Source organism: Crocuta crocuta, unplaced genomic scaffold (genome assembly GCF_008692635.1).
Source record: "Crocuta crocuta isolate KB4526 unplaced genomic scaffold, BGI_CrCroc_1.0 scaffold377, whole genome shotgun sequence".
NCBI lineage: Eukaryota > Metazoa > Chordata > Mammalia > Carnivora > Hyaenidae > Crocuta > Crocuta crocuta.
The window spans coordinates 3,686,839-3,702,245 of NW_027528209.1; the positions used below are offsets into that span (position 1 = coordinate 3,686,839).

General features: G+C 37.6%; 1 long non-coding RNA gene across 1 annotated transcript in view; it reads right to left on the reverse strand.

Moving 5' to 3' along the window:
- Window positions 1–2,225: 2,225 nt before the first annotated feature.
- The window catches only part of LOC144222516 (uncharacterized), a 169,815-nt gene continuing 156,633 nt past the window's right edge, over window positions 2,226–15,407 (reverse strand). The window contains exon 3 of the long non-coding RNA XR_013332418.1: window positions 2,226–2,511. This is a non-coding gene — a long non-coding RNA (uncharacterized LOC144222516). The remainder of the gene's footprint in view (window positions 2,512–15,407) is intronic.

Genomic DNA, 15,407 nt, shown 5'->3' on the forward strand with positions numbered 1-15,407 from the left:
AATGGTGAATTTAATGGTATGTAGAGTATATCCCAGTAAAATTGTTTTTTAAAAAATCATCTGGCATTATTTCTTGTTTGAGTTTGATATGAATAAGGTTTTCCAAGCTTTTATGCTGGGCTAAAATCCATGCCTGTTTGGAGATGTTCAGGAAGTGCCTCCTATAAATAAGTTTCCTTTCACATATTCCAACTCATCCAGTTTGGGGAATTCCACTGAACACCCCCAGAAAAACCTAGTAAGTTTATGAGCTATCTGCAGCAACTCAGATACCACAGAGAATAAATTAAAAGTTTCCAAATGAACCCTATATAGCTTTAGTGGTGAGCAGTCTTTCTCTATTTTAACTGAGACTCCCACAAAAGAAAGTGAGGGAAAAAAATTAGGGTTTTAAAGCTAAGACTACGGATTATGCTGTGTATTAAGATACACAGAGTGAACCTAAATTAACAGGGAGACTGCACTGAGTTGGTAGACCCAGCGAGGGCCCACAGAGAAACATCTTGACAGTAGGTGGTCATGAGTAGATTCTGCCATAGGCAATAAACGTTTAGTGTCAGGTAGGTCCCAAATTTGGGCTCAAAGCAGTACTCCTGGGCATTCCGGAAGGAAACTCAAAGACTAACAAGATAGGCTACTGACATAGAGATAAGGGCACAAGAACAAAACATGGGAAGCGGTGCCAAGTGGATTAAATACCACTAAGTGGCTGACTATAAGGCACACCGACAGACACCAGCTTCTAATACTGAGACAGAAGCTTAAACTGAGCTAAGCCACAGGCTGACCTAAAGTTGATTTGCCTGAGAGACTTACCTAGACTCCTTAAAATTTCCCTGATTTGTTCCAGAACCCTGGCTGGGGATTCAGGTGAGGGGCTAAGTGGCCCCAGCTGTAGGGAATAGAGAGCCACACCCCTGGGGGCCCACCACATCATTACAGTGTCTGTAGCTGGGATGTGCAACCACTCACTCACAGACTCGTAAAAATATTTAGGCTGATTGAGACCTGCTTGCTTCCCCACCCTCCTTACAACTTGACTCTTGTCTCCCCTCCCTGCTCACACATGCATTGTGGAGTTTGGAGCCAACACTTTTTAAAGTTGATTTGTCTACAGTCAAACTGGGGTTGGGTAACCCTTGTTTGTAACATCCCGATGAATATGCTCACTATGTTCAGATCACTGGGCATATTTGTATCTAAAACCCAAACTTAAAAATTTACAAAGCCAAAACATGGAGCAAATAGTTTGTCAATTCATAGACTAAATTTTAAAAGGTCATCAATCTCTCTCACTCTCCCTCCCCACAAGGCAGATGAAATGCTGATAATGAAATTCAACCCAGTACTACTTTTAAATCAGCTCTCTTCATGCATATAAACCCACAAAATCTCAGGCGTGCAAATAGTCACATTAACAAGATGAATTCAAAAGTTTCCCATCTTACCAAAATAAGAAAAACACAGAGAAAACTAAAATCACCGCAGATTGAAAGTGCTACTTATTTATAGCCTGTGAGTCCCCAAAACCAGAATGAAAATATGTAGGATGAGCGTCCAAAAACAATTCTGCAAGTCAATACAATAAATCAGGCCCAGATGTCACAAACACAATAAATCAATTGAAACTGCCAAACCACTTTTCTCAACCTACTGGATTTAATTAAAACCACCACTCAGTGCATGAGAGGCCTTCTAATACAGAAGATACTATCACTCAGGCTCAACCATCTACCCAAGCCTGATGGAGGAGATGGAATCTGTTAAATTTTCATCTACAGGCCTGTTGAACATGGCAGGTTTTAGCCCACATCTGCAGCAATGCATGGCAGTCCCTTTACGTTTTATTTATTTTTAAGATAGAGACAGAGCAGAGGGGGATAGGGCAGAGAGCAAAGGATAAGATAGAGAGAGGGGGAAGGGCAGAGAGTGAGGGAGACACAGAGTCTGAAGCAGGATCAAGGCTCTGTGGGGACAGCACACATGCGGGCTCGAACTCACGAACTGTGAGATCATGACCTGAGCTGCAATCAGATGCTTAACTGACTGAGCCACCCAGGCGCCCCTGCAGTCCCTTTTAGATACTTTTTCTCAGCCTCCCAATGTGCTCTTTAAGAATGCCATCAATCAGCTTTTGCCATTGGAACAAAGTAATGCCAGATAAATGCTGCAGAAATATTGACTCTCTGGTCCTTGTTTTTGTGTTAAAAATACAGCACAGTCACTGCAAACAGACAAGCATATTTAATCAAATGTATAAGACAAGGGGTGACTTGGTGCTTGGTTTTTTGGATTCTTCAGTGACTCTTCTGAAAACAACCTAACTGCAGCTCATTGTCTATAAAGATCTGTTCCCAAACAACCAGTAAATGCCACTCAGGAGAACGAAAGAATGAGGGGGGGGGCGGGGCGGAATGAAGCACTCACAAGTGATTATGAATTCATGAGGCTGACAAAGGGCACCGGTTTCCAGGCATCTTCTAGGACTGGAGGTTAGGAATCTCATTGGCCCTTAAATAAAAAAAAGATCCCTTGAGTTTAGCACAGAAAAGACACAGAGACACCCAACCAAGAGGTTGTTTTAACTTGAAGGATCACATTATTTATCACGAACAATCTCTAAACTCAGCAGAAGCCTTCCTGGCACTTTCATTGTGTATACTTGGCTCTATTTTATAAAGACGGAACAGACTATGTTTGGCATTTTTGCCTTGAGTTATTGACATGTTTTAAATTATGCTGTTTTATGTCCATTCTTAATAGAACAGAAATCTGCTACAAACGATCTTTATTAACAGACCGCCTCAGGTGCTGAGACTCTCCATTTAACAATGTCTCCAAATAGACAGGCAGGGAGCTTGTTAATAGGCTTTTCCAACCTTTTGGCTTCTGTGAGATGTAAGTGGATTATGGAGGTTTGTTTGTCAGGCTATCTTTTTACATCACTGTCTGAATAATTGCCACAAAGGCCTATTGCTTTGGCCTAATTAACAAAATGTACAAAATCCTGAACATAGAACTTTTATTGATTAGCCATCTCCATGGGAAGCTTTTGAACCCCCATGACTTCTGGCCCCAGACAGATGCTACTCATGAGGTTACACACTGGACCATATCCTTTTAATATAACAAGGAGTCATCTTACCACTGTGGACTATTCAAAAAGTGCCATAAGAAACGTGTATCGGTTATAGTTTAAAAGTCAGTATCCTTGCAATGAGATACATTTTTATGCAAATTTCACCATTTACTATAAAGCAATACTATCTGTTCCATTTTTTTTTCATTGAAACTGATCCTTGAGGAGGTGGTTTCAATTATAAAACCGATATAGTTAAGAAGCAAAGTTAAGTTTTATCTGAATGAGGAAAAATATGTAGATGAAGCCTAACTTGAAGGGAAAGTCAGAAGCATGCAGCAGGCATGAGTTATTGTTCAGTCAGTTTTCATTAACTAAGCAATTATTTCAACAAATACTCCAGGCCTTATGTTCCAGAGGACAGTTTTGGGCATTGGGACCAAACTGGAGGCAAGAAGGCAGTATCTTTCCTCTGGTGGAACTTTTACTACTAAGGCTAACAAATTTTATAAAAGCCCAGGTATTGCTCAACAACTATTTGCACCTTAGATTACACTTAACTTTTCTTTAAAAAAAGTAAAAAGCCCATGAGATAAAAAATTTCTGTCTGATGACCTAGGAAGTGAGATTGGCCATGAGAAATTAAGCCATGTACATCATTTTATGTAATATTCAGTAGGCACATACTGAAAAAGAAGCTACAAACATTTTTGAGAGTTCCAGAAGACAAATCACTCAGTCTTAAGAAGTTCAATTTAAAAAGGAAAGCGGGACAAATAAAAATTTCTTAATGAAGTCATACATATAGATAGGTTAGAAAGGTTTGACAAATTTATGTTTTTGGTTTTTAAATCAGCTAAGTAACTAGGTAATGACTGCGTAGCAACTAACAGATTAAATTCAAACATTTGAAGGAGCTTTGGCTTGGAACTCAGCTACAGAAACATACATAGGGTTGAATTAATTTAGAAATCTTCAAGACTGTGAGTCAATTATATTTTGTTTTCTTTTTGTATTCCCAGTACGACAGGGGCAGCAGTTCTCTTTTTTTTTTTTTAAATCTGTAGATGATATCTTGTCTAATCTTGGGAATGCATGCTGAATTTTGTAGAAAAACTTACCGTGAGCAAGTTTACACGTGAAGTTATAAGCATACACATGTGGGCATTTGTCAACATGAAAGTGAATTTAACAAAAATGAGATGAGCACTTGTCATACATCAGCCTCTCTGCTGAATGCTAAGTATGAGTGTCATAGTAGCCATCTTCACATATATATATATGTGTGTGTGTGTGTATGTATATATATATGTATATACACACACATATAAATATACATAAATGAAACCAAACATCACAGTAGAGGAGGACCAAAAGGCTAGGTAGGTCAAGATCAGTGTGCTAAACAGAATATGATAGCTTGAATATTCTTCAGGTGAGCATAGATAATGCCAGGAAAAGGCAACGTCTACTGTATCAGCAGCTCCTTCCAGAAGCCACTGGGAAATTGAAATAAAGGCAGAGATTTTTTTAGATCAACAGCAGTAATATAGTCACATCGATAATTAATAGAAACCATAATTTATTAAGAACTTACCTTGTTCCCCATTTACTTTGTTCGTGGTTTACATTCATGAATGTCATTAATCTTAACACTACAAAAGTGGGTATTACTGTCATCTCTGTTTCACACGTGAGGACACAGAAAGCAGCAAATTGCTGCAGATCACAAAGCGAAGAAGAGGCAGTGTCAGTATTTAAACCTAGGACCCACTCCAAAGCCCCTTCCCTTATCCACTGCACTAAATTTGCCAGGTCCTCGATCGATACCCCGGCATCTTTGGTGATTGTGGGGTGGGGGAGGCCGTGATGCATCACTCTGCCCAGCCAGTTGTTTTCCCTGTGTTTCACAAGAGATCATGTTTAAGGTAAACTGGTTATCACGTGCCTAGACACCAGTGATTTACAATTACTTCTTTATTAAGAAAATGTTCACTGTGTGAGTGGTCTCTGTCTGAAAAAATGCCAACAAAGAGGCCTTGTCAGTTTTTTGGCAGAGGCACATCTAAACACATAAAAACAAGTTTAAACACTATCATTTATGCATAATTCTGTCTTGGCATCATCTCTCACTTGCCACAATTTGCAGCCAGAAAACACTTATTTCTACTTTTCTTACTCTAGAAATAATCCAGCCTTAAGTGGATCTAATTCCTCCCCAGAAAAGAAACAGCCCTGTCAGGACTCGGTTGTGTGTGCTGTGTTTGAGACTTCAAGGTTCCCATTTACTGCACAGCTGCATGGACTCTGAAAGCTGGTGCTAAGCCAGAGCTCTGTACCCACTGAGATCTGTAGCCTGGAATGATAAACACACAGCTGCCTGTGGTGAGGGCCACAGGCATAATAGATGGCCACGTCTCAACCAGAGCCAGGCAGCTCCAACACAAATCATTAATCCAACTGCTTATATGTTAAATATCACAAAACGTGTACAAAATGGGGGCTGTCTCAATGGAAGGCAGCGATAGGTGGAGGAAAAGGTGGAAGCAATTTAAGGGAACAGGAGAGAGTAAGTGGCTCTAAGCCCTTTGTAAAGGCTGCTACAGGGCTGATTTACTGCTATGCAGCCCTCTGCCTGCAAATAGTTCATAAAGCCTGTGACCTGAGTACTTGCCCACGGGACCACAATAACATTTATCTAGCATAAATTAATGTGCTTCAACCACTAATTCAATTTGGCCGTCTCATTCTTTGGGTTTTGGCAAAGCCTAGCCTTGCTATAAAGTCACTTGGTGACTCACGCGAATGGCTGTGTTTGCTAAGAAGTCACACACCACTAGGAACAAAGCGTGCTATTAGTTGAGCAGTCATAAAAATATACCTCCAGAGCACATTTGGAGCTGTGCTAATTGAAACTTCCTCTTTAGAGGAGCCTGATCAAAACCAGCTGTAGGAGTCAAGCAGGAGCAGATTTCAACATTGCATTAAAAGCCCAGAGGATTCAGAAAGATCTGCACGTCTCAAAGAAGATGGCAATCCAGCCTGAACACGCGCTCTAATTGGCTCCCGACAGGACATGCTGCAGAGCGAGCTGGTGACCGGAATCTGGCAAGCGCTGGAAAGAAACTTCTCCGCGAGCAAGACTTGGAAAAAGAAACCCGTCGTGCAGTTCTCATAAAATCCCAGATCTGCCAACCTTCTCACGGAACATGTGGGGAAACCCACAAAAGCCTAGTAAATTTAAGAAAGTGAAGTGGGATATTGTTCTGAAAAGGAGAAAACAAGGGCTTAAGTATCTTCATTGGCAATATAGTCTTTTAAGAACATCCCATTAGTATTAAACACAAAAAACAAAGTGTCCAATGCACAAAGGAGCAAATGAACAAAATCCAAATGAAAAGCAAAAACCTGGATGACACACAAAAACACAGACTCTACTGAAAGATGAAAACGAGCTCTATCTCATCCTTTCTGGCTGTATGTGAGTTTCTTATTCCAAGACATAAAAAGCACATTCTACCAATGTATGTCTAGAAGCAAAATCCACCCATAGGTTTGCAGAAGATGTGGAATAATCATGCATCTTCTGTTTGCTATACTTGAGGGCGGGTGAGCCATTTGTAAAGGTAGCAGTCACTGATACATAAATATAAATAGCATATTCCACCCATCAAATATGTGAATTTTATTTAATTTAGATGAGTGGAGTGCCCGGAAATATTAAAAGCAAGTTTTGTTTTATAACACCTTTAAGCAGCATATAAATTAGAAAAGACTGCTGGTCTTTTTAATTTATTTACTCATCAATTTAATGGAGTGTCTAGTTTGGGAGCTATGTCACAGTGACTTGTAAAGATAAAGGGTGGGGAGGTTTATTTATGTAGATGTGGGAAGGATCGTTATGTTTTATGCCACAAAAGGATGAGAGTTAACTATATGTAATATATGAAATATAATGATTTTTCTAAGCGACATAACTATAGCCCCACCAGTAATGACTATGCAAGTTGAATATTTGCTTATTTTCACCCTCCTTTTGTTATGGATTAAGTGGCTAAGTTCTTATTTTTTTCCTTTTATCACATATAAAACATATTACACTGACTTACCGGGTATAAAAACAAAATAAAAACCTCACAGAAGTAGAAATTAGTTGTCTAAGTATGTCCCTGTTCCTTTTTTGTGCATAACAACTTGTATCCAGAGTTTAACACTCACTGATATAAAATGTGGCCTCCGGTATATGTGATATGGTCTTTTGAGTTTGTGTAGATATGAACAGAAGGCAGTTCTAATGGTTTTTTATTATTCATATGACTTGTCAGATACTGAATCATTCTCAATGCATAATGCAATTCACAGTTGGAATGCTGTGCCCTTGATTTTATTTATCTTGTTTGTCCAAGTACTATAGACATTAGGGAGGCTTCGATTTAGAGCTCTTAAAACTGATGGAGACTGAAGAATTTGGAAATTTTTCTAAAGATAAATCAAGATTAAGCGATGAAAAAAAAAATAACCTGTAAATAAGCCAAACACAACAATAGTGTGATTTAAAATGGGGTCTGGAAAGAAGTTATTGACCCAGCTTATCCCAGCTTTCTCACTAAAATATTTTCTTTAAAAGTCAGAAAGGATAAATCCTCATATGTTGTCACCACCACTGCACTTGGAGTTAACTAATACCAGAATCAAGGAGTTTCCAATTACCTAAAAATTAAGACAACACAATATAAAATGATTTACAGGTTCCATACAATTAAAAACAGTGGAAATCAGTCCCTCAAAAGTAGTTTACAGCCATTCATTTTTTTTTCCTATTTCTTTGCCCATGGCTCAGAAAAACTGTCTACAGTAACACCAAGCCAGGCAGCTGTTCTTGGGACCGAGGGTGCTACGTTCTGAGGCAGCATTATGCCGTTCCTCCTTCCCTGCATGCTAGTCATGACTTCCGACTGCAAACAGAAAGAGACCGTCCACTGAAACTTGCAGAAATGTAGGCAGAAAGCGGGTGGGTCGTCTGGGAAGTGATGTTACACATTCATGAATTAAAACACAAATGCAGGGTCAGGACCAAGCAAAGAATTCATCTCAGATCAGCGGAACTGTTGTAGACAAAAAGCTGCTAAAGTCTGAGAACTGGGCTGGGCGTTGAGCAGGCTCTTCTCTCTGAGAGAAGAAACAGACCAGGAGCCACAAGAATATGCACAGGGTAGGCCCAGAGAAATCTCTCTTTACTCTAGGATAAATTTTAAAAATTCATGATGAAGCATATCAAAAGTATTACATAACAAGAAAAAAATTTACCATTCTGAACGTTCAAAAGAAGGGCAGGTCTCTGAGATGATTAGCTACAAGAATTAAAATGGTAATTAGAATATTACTTGGTAGCCTCAGGTGGCAGAGGTGGTTCCCTTTCTTCCTGGACTGCACATCTGCAGCTATATTTCTCAGATTGCCTTGGAGAGGTGTGATCAAGACTCCGGTTTCCTCACTGGAAGGTGAGCAAACACCCCTCTCCCCCCACCTTTTTTTCTTAGTAATTAGAAATAGTGATAAATAAGAAGGACAAAAATAGAAGTCCAGGGACCACCGACCGTTAGGAGACCCAAGTTATTTGTGCTAGGACTCTGAAAGCTAGACTCCAGGAGTAAGACTGATTTGGATATAGACAAGCTGTGCAGACACAGACACCAGCTTCAAGTCACTTTAATGCAATTTCAGTGATTGAAATGATCCCAGATCGCTAGTACCAGTAATTGTCTACTAAAACCAGATGTACAAATTACATCATATTCATCCTTAATGGACTGATTTTTCTCAAGTGAAGTTCATTGAGGTAAAATGTACATTCAGTTAAATTCTCTCTTTTTAGTATAGAGTTCTATGGTTTTAGATAAACACTCTTGAGTAACTGACTCCATGATAAGGGTATAAAAGTTCCCTCATGTCCCTTTGTGATCAGTTCTCTCCACCAACCTCTTGACCACAGCAACCAATTTGATTTTTGTCACTGTGGTTTTGTCTTTTCTGCAATGTCATGTAAATGGAATCATGCAGTGTGTGGCCTTTGAGCCTGGGTATTTTCACTTGGTATAACGGATTTGAAATTTATCTCTGTATTTACATAAATCAGTCATTTTTTTCCAACTTATTGCTAAGTAGTATTCCATTGGGTGAATGGAATCATAGTTTATCATTCATCAGTTCACTGGCATTTTAATAGTTTCCAATTTCTGGCATTTTAAAATAAAGCTAATATAAATATCTTATATGCCCATTTATACATATAATATATCAAACTTTCGTGTGGATATGTATTTTTATTTCTCCTGGATAAATTCCCAGAAGTGGAATTCTATATGGTAAATATATATTTATTTTTTTAAATTTATTGTTTTAAGCTTATTTATTTATTTTGAGAGAGAGAGAGAGAGAGAGAGAGAGAGAATGTGAGTAGGGAAGGGGCAGAAAGAGGAGAGAGCAAGAATCCCAGGCAGGCTCCACACTGTCAACACAGAGCCCAACGAGGCTCAAACCCATAAACCATGATATCATGACCTGAGCTAAAGCTGGGCACTCAACCAACTGATCCATCAAGTGTCCCTATATTTACTTTTTTAAAAAACTGCTCACTATTCTCCTAAAGTGGCTATAATCATGCTTGCCCTCCAACAATGTATGAGAATTCCAGTTACTTCATGTACTCACTGCAATGAGTTTGTTTTATTGTTTTTTAATTTAAAAATTTACTCTAAATGTACATTGGTATCTCTATTTGCTTTTAATTTTTAACTTCCTCATGACTAATGAGGTTGAATTTCTTTTCATAAGCTTATTTCCCATACCTTTTCTTCTTTGGTGTTCAAATCTTTTGTCCATATTTTTAGTGGATACTTTCCTGTTGAGTTGTGAGAATTCTTCATATACTTTAGATACAGGTCCTTTAATAGATATACATTTTGTAATTATTTTACCTTATTCCATGGCTTGCCTTTTCAGCACATTTCAAAGAGTAGAAATGTTTAATTTTGATCAAGTCCAATCTATCACTTTTCTCTTTTACAGTTTGTGCTTTTGGCTCCCTAAAACATCGTCACCTAACTCAAAGGTACTAAGACTTCCCCTATGCTTTTTTTGTTTTTTGTTTTTTTTTTTTTAAAGTGATATAGTCTTAAGTTTTATATTGAGGTCTATTCAACCGAAGTCAGCTTTTGTTTATGGTGTGAGGTATGGGTTGATATTCATTTATTTGCATATGTCTCAGTTGTTCCAACAATTATTGAATAGAGTCATTTCTACATCGAATTGCCTTGAAAACTCTTAAAAATCAATATGTGTTTGAGCCTATCTGTAGACTGCTTAATCTGTTTCATTCATCTGTATGTCTGTCCCTTCTCTTTACCTCACTGTCATGAGTGCTGTGGGCCTTAGAGTTAGGTACTTTGAGTCTTCCAGGTGATTTTTTCCCCCCACTTTGGAGGAAGCTATTCTAGCTTCCTTACTTTTTCCATATAAATTGTATAATCCGCTCTTTTACTTTCACACACACCCACAGGTTCTTGGTATTATTATAATTGGGATTCCACCAAATCAGGAGAACATTTTTGGGGAGAATTAGCTACCTACCAGTTTGACTTTATTATTATTTTTTTTTTACCTATGAACATCATTTTGTATTCAACATACAAATCTGACATATATTTGATTTTCCACAAAGTATTCATATTTTGCCATTGTTGTAAAAGGCACTATTGTATTTAAATTCAGTTTCTAATTTTTCATTGCTGGTATACTGATAATTGATTTTTTATATTGGTTTTGTCCCCAATGATCTTGCTAAATTCACCCATTAGTTCTAGTAGCTGTATACAGAGGTTTTGTGATCAAATTATTTGTGAACAGAGACTGTTCTATTTCTTCCTTTCCAAACCAGATGACGGTTATTTCTTTTTCTTGCATATTGTGCTAGCTACAACCTCCTGTGAACAGAAATGGTGAGAGCAGACATTCATGCTCTGTTACCAATTTTAAGGGAAAAGAATTCAGTCTTTCACCTTGAAGTATGATGTTATCTGTGGGTTCTTTAGTCTTGTTTGTTTTAACCAATGTCCTTTATCTTGTTGAAGAAAGTTCTGCCAATTTTCAGATTACTGGGAGGCTTTTTTAAAAAATAATTAATGAATATAAAATTTTTATCAAATATTTTTTGTGCATCTCATGAGAAGATCATATAATTTTTTCTTCTTCAGTCTGTTGATATTGTAAAATTCACAGATTATATTTTAATGTTGAGCCAACTTTGCATTTCTGGGATAAATCCCTCTTGGTTATGATGTGTTTTTTTTTTTTCCATATTGCCAGGTTTGATTTGCCAATATTTTGTTGAGAAATAAATGTTTAAAAATAATTGCTCCTATGCAACATCTGATATTCAGTAAAAAGAAACTATGCCTGTAAAAAGATAATTCAACTTGAATGAAGACTAAGAAAAATGACAGACCATGGAAACAGACTCAAAAGGACTGGCCTAATTTAAAAAATCTATACATAATGTATTCAATGTAAATGAAAGGATTCAGAATTATGGAGAGAGGTGAAGGTGGTGAATCTGAATCATTTCTTTCCATCATCTCTTTACTTAGTAGGACTTCTGTGCTATCCTGTTACTATCCCTCTGGTTCAGACAGGGCTAGCCTGATTTACATGTGGATGTGATGGCCAAAGACCATTCTAAGGCAGTGTGGAAAAGAGGCAAGTGCATCTCTAGCAAATCTACTTCTGGTTGACTTCTACCCTAGGCTGCTCACTCTATCACACCCTGCCCCCATTAACATAACACATACAAACCAGTTAACAAATAGACGTCAGCCTCCCCAAGGGAGAGTCTCAAGATTCTCAGGTTTGGGGTATCATTTGGTTTCTGTTTTCCTTCCACTCAGAACTGGTTTTGGTGGACATAGAGAGCTGTTCCTATTAGTACATACTTTGTTAGCACCTGTGCTTTCTACACATAGGGACTGGAATACTTTTTGTGTACTTTCTCTGAAAGACCATGAAAGATACTAGATGTTTTATTATTATAATGATTCCTCTTATCTACCACCACCAAATCAATATCTTTTATACATGCAAATTATTTGCTGAGAGTTACTTTTCCACTTAATGAGATTAAAAATGAATATGCTTGATGGTAATAACCCTATTTGAATGTTTATTTTTTATTTATTTTTACATCTTTGAAAATTAAAAAAAAAAAGGTCTAATACCTACTGGTGAGAAAGAGAATAGGTGCTGCATTTATAAAATTCCAGGAGATGTATAATAAAAAGTTATATTATTATCTATTAATTATAGATAAAATCGAAGTAAAAACAGAAAGAAATGATAAGGAAAATAGTGTACATAATAACCAAATGACAATTCACTAATCGAATAGTCTGGATAATCAATAACCTACCAACTAAATAATTAGTAGTGGTATTAAGAGCAGTTATGACACCAAGTATGATATCGGATATAGCACATATAGTATCCTATGTGCTTACAGATGTCCCAGTACTAATATTAGACAAAATGGAATTTAGGGTCCGTGACAGTCAAGGAACTGTGCCTCCCAGATTTCCTTTTAAGAAGACTTGCTGCCAGGGCAAGTAGAGAGATAACTGAATGACATCCTGCAGCCGCGGCATCCTCAGATCCCTCAAGGGGTTGTTCTAAGGTCATGGATCCTCTGAATGGCTCCCAGCAGCCTGAGTATGATAAAGGTAGTACACAAAGGCTATTTCTGCCTAGGGTGGGACTTCTGGAGACCACACAGAATGTCACATTAAGCTATTTCATCAATGACATCATGCACATCAGGGTGGATGAGCACAAGGTGGCTGGTAGACTTGAGGCCGACCGCAGACATAGGGTTACTAGGGCTCCTACTAGGACGCTGAATTTGTCATCTTTTTACAATTCTATTTTTACCTCATACTTTGAGGCCCCATGGCTTTATTCCTAGTTATCTAGATGATTTTCTAAGTGGATTATTTCTTTCCTTAGTTGGCAGTGCCTCCCTTTTGCATTTTTAATGTCTTGACTCTATGTTAGTACAGGCTCTCTGAGAAGTACATAGCAAAACAGAATGAAACATGCAAGACAGTTACTGAGGGAAATCCTGTGAAGGAATAAAAGAGGGAAAAGAAAAATAAGCATGGAATGTCTTTAGAATATGATACTGGTCTGTCTCCTGGGAAAGGGGATAGAGAAGGAAGGAGGTTTAACTAGAAAGAGATTCCGACAAAGTAAAATTCTGAGCAAGTCTCAACCACGTCTAAAGGGATTACTTGACCAAAGGTTGACAGTTAGGGTAATTCCATGGTGAGCAGAAATAACTTGTCTCTAGCACTCCCATTGTGCTACATCATTGGCTAGTAGTAGTTTGGTTTAAGTGGATCCAAATGTGGCATCTGAAGGCTGCCAGTCAACTATGTTTTCCCTGGAAGCTTCTTTAGAAAGAAGATATGAGCCATATAATTCCTTGAGTGCCATAGTCTGCCCTACCCCTTAAACCCATAGAGATCTACTTCGTGAATGTTGAAAGAACAGCAACTCCATGTACCTGGAACATCCTTTTCTGAGAAGGAAACTCAGAAGGGGAAGTTAGTGAGACAAACTACAAACTTAAGCCCAGAGGATTTATACAATAATGTAAACAAACCATTAAAGGGTCATAGAATTTTTATCTGACACAAATTATTTCAGTGACCAGAATAAAAACAATAAAAATGCCACTAGTACTAATAAGCATTAGGTTCAGATGCATATGACTGAAAATTTTTAAATAATAGAGGACTACAATAGATAAAACTTCATCACACACACACACACACACTTTTTCTGGCTGATATGCCAAGACAACTTTATAGCATCTTCAAGAATCCAGGTTCTAATCTTTCTCCACCACCACCTTTAGTAAGCAGGTTTCCATTTTCAAGGTCATATTATGATTCAGTATGGCTGACAGAGCTCTAATGATCATGTCTGGTGTGCCAAATAGAAGAAAAGTAAAACAATAAGAGTGACTTTTTTTTTAAGAACACTTCCTGAATATTTTATGGCAACACTTCTGTTTAGATCTCCTTACCTAGAACCAGAGCCATCATATACAACTTCCATATTATGCATACATAGTTCCAAGAGGAGCATCTCACACAGCAACGTGGCAGCTCTACCAGAATTTATTACATGGTCACATCTAGATAAAAGTGAAAAAGAGATATGCCAGAATACCATCAGACATCTCTTATCAAGAAAAAAAAAAAGAAAATGAAATTAGAAGAGAGGAGGTAATTATGTCTCTGCTGCTAATAAAATCCTTTTTGAAACTAGTATATCTCTGATACAAAATCAAAACTGAACACAAGAGTATAAGAAAAGAAAATTACAGACACATTATCCTAGTGAAAATGCATATAGGGGTGCCTGGGTAGGTCAGTCAGTTAAGCGTCTGATTCTTAATGTTGTCTCATGTTGAGATGTTGTGGTTTTGAGATCGAGCCCCGTGTTAGCAGCACAGAACCTGCCTGAGGTTCTCTCTCTCTCTCTGTACCCCTCCTCTGCTTGCATGTTCTCTCTCTCTCAAAATAAACATTAAAAAAAGAACATGCATATAAATATTAAAAAATAAATCTGTTATAGCATATAAAAAGCAATACATTTTACAGTTTAACCAATCAAGATTTGTCCCAGGGATTCAAGTAAATTCATCATATTAAATGACTAAATGAGATGAAGTGATAATTTCAATAGACACAGACATTTTTTGGTAAACAAAAACTTATTAATCTTCATAAAATATTTACAAATTGTAAGTACAGGATTATCAGTGTATCTACTAAAATCCTACAAAACACATCATACTTAATTGTTAAACTGGAAAAGCATTCTCATTAAAAGATAGACAAAAAGTATATGTCAACTGAAACTATTCAACATTTTTGTGAAGTCCCTAGCCAATGCAAAAATAGTTTTAAAAAGTATGAGACTTTATAAGAGAAAATTTCTGATCATTTGTGGTTAATATGATTATTTTACTGGGGTGTCTTGGCATTTCAGGTGCTTAAGTATCTGACTTCAGGTCAAGTCATGATCTTGAGGTTTGTAAGTTTGAGCCCCATGTCTGGCTCTGTGCTGACAGCTCAGAGCCTGGAGCCTGCTTTGAATTCTGTGTCTCCCTCTCCCTGCCCCTCCCCCACTCACGCTGTCTCTCTCTCTCTCTCAAAAATAAATTAAAACATTTAAAAAATGATTACATATAAAACCCAAGGAGAAGAAGTTC